This window comes from Mastomys coucha, unplaced genomic scaffold, assembly GCF_008632895.1.
Source record: "Mastomys coucha isolate ucsf_1 unplaced genomic scaffold, UCSF_Mcou_1 pScaffold14, whole genome shotgun sequence".
NCBI classification, from domain to species: Eukaryota; Metazoa; Chordata; class Mammalia; order Rodentia; family Muridae; genus Mastomys; species Mastomys coucha.
The window spans coordinates 71,135,705-71,138,005 of NW_022196896.1; the positions used below are offsets into that span (position 1 = coordinate 71,135,705).

Genomic DNA, 2,301 nt, shown 5'->3' on the forward strand with positions numbered 1-2,301 from the left:
ATAAATTGCAGACACAGATTAACAAGTTAAACAGCTTCTTCTTCTTCTTCTTCTTTTTTTTTTTTTTTACAAACATGCCACAAATGTTTTAATAGAATCTGGCTTTTCTTTAAACTGTCTTTTTCATAGTCAAAACGAACAAACAAAAAATGTTAAAACCACTTAATAAACTTACAAACTTGAAAAATAAGACACTTCAGTTGGGCAGTAAAGTTCATATTATGAAAGCAATATATTCTAAATTTCAAAGATGTGACAAGTTCTGTAGAACATCTCTCATCAGAAGATGGAAGCTTTCAAACTGCACCATCTTCTGCCAGGTAGGACTAGGGCATCATTCACTGGTCTGAGGTCGAATCCATTTCAAGGCAAGCGTTGGTGGTACAGTAATGGTGGGGTGATAAAATGTGCAGTCGGGTCTTGTACACTGAGTATTAAACCTACAGTGTTTTGGGTGGTAGAAGGGACATTCCATTTTCTTACAAGCAGGGAAGTATCGGCAGAGCTGGCCATTAGAAGACGCTGCTGGTTTTGGAGTCAGTATTGGGGCTCTTCTGCTCATGTGAGTGAAGGGACAATCTGCTTTAGTACACTTTGTGTCATATTTGGATGCACAAACAAACATTTCTCAGCAAATTTACAGTTGGGAAAGGCTTTGCAAGGTGAAATGGGATGATGGCATACACACTCATCCCCATTTTTACAAGCAGGCCAGTACTTGCCGCGCTCCAAAAGTTTTTCTGGTTTCTGTGCCACACTCAGGTCAGTCATCTCAGCTTGACTCATCTCCATTGTTTCTACCGTTACTGGATCAATTTGCAGTCGGGATGACAATTGTCTCTGTTGAGTTCCTTGAAATTTTTCTGTAGTATCTCCTTTTGCTTCCTCTTCTGTAACAGGGGGCCCTGTTTTACCCCTGGACCATTTCTGCTAGCAATTCTTCTTGAGAAGTTCTAGTTCCGGGAGCAACTGGAAGTGTCTGTTTCTGTGGAACTGCAGAATAGTTAGTTGTTTTTGTTACAGACTCTTGAGCTTCAGAGATAGCCTTCAAAATTAGATTCTTGTTAGTTTGTTTAGAAGGCGGAAGAGAAGGTCTCCTCTCAGGCTTTGCGGGTGCTTGCGGGTGCTTGCGGGTGCTTGCGGGTACTGACGCACTGCTGGACAAGCTTCCTATCCGGGTCCCATAATCTTCATCTTCTTCCTCCTCTTCTCCTTCATGGCTAAATCTCTTTACTTTAACAACTGAACTTACCACAGGCAACTTTCTTTCCCAAAAGTTTACCTCCTCAACACTCATTTTATCCAAGTTCCACTTCCAGTTCACACAACCGTCCTGTTTCATATGCCTGGCTGCTCTGTACATCCAGCTGCTTGGCCGTGTGAGCACCGCTTTGCTGCTGATGAAGTTGCAGCCTGTTTAAGTGAGTACCAGTGTCTGCATTTCTACTTGCAGGAGGTGGTCGATAAATTTCAATAGGTTTTTTCAGAGATAAGGGATTCTCCTGCACAAAACTGAGGTCTTCATCAATGAGATCATCTGGTTCTGGCTTGATATCAATCACATCTTCAGAGGGTGCTGGCTCCCTTAGAGGTTTCACTGTTGACATTAGCCGGGTGGAAGCTCCATCATCATATGAATGTCTGACATTAGTGGATTTCTGCTTCTGTGAACTTGTAGAAACCCTGAATTCCCTTTTTTCAGGTCTAGAGCTAGAAACGGCAAGGGGAGGAACAGCAGCTTCGTGCCTTCTCTCATCTCCTCGACTAAAACTGCTCTTGCGTGAAGGCACGTTACTATCAAAGATGCTGGGTATCAGGAGACTTTAGACTAGAGGGCTCGGTTATAACAGAGCGAAGTTTATCTAAGACACCATGGAGCCATACGGTGAATCGAATTGTGTTGTTCCCTAGAAATAGGGGCAGGTCCTCTGTCATTTGGTCCTGACTTTTCTTGTTAGCCACCATCACCATAATGTAATCAGGAAGTTCTTCATCCACGTAAGCGCCCAATTCTTGGAATTTTCCCCTTAATGGCACTCCGGATCTTGCGGCTGATCTCGGTGCCGATTTCCATGGCTCGGCGGCACTTCCGTCACCTGGAGCCCGCCTCGGGCTGCCACCCTGCGGCCTGCCCCCCACCCCGCCACCACTGCCTTTAAACAGCTTCTTAAGTCTGCTTGTGGGAGATGTCTTAGACATGCCATCCGAAGAGTTCAAGTTCCATTCTTATTTTAAGCAGCTTTGACATCTATGTACTCAAGTGGCCCTGACTCCAAACCTTCTTTGCTGGATGTAAAAGCC

At 44.3% G+C, this 2,301-nt stretch overlaps 1 pseudogene; it reads right to left on the reverse strand.

Annotated features, from left to right (window-relative positions):
• Positions 1-203: 203 nt before the first annotated feature.
• On the reverse strand, positions 204-2,074 carry LOC116089151 (annotated as a pseudogene).
• Between the last annotated feature and the right edge of the window lie 227 nt (positions 2,075-2,301).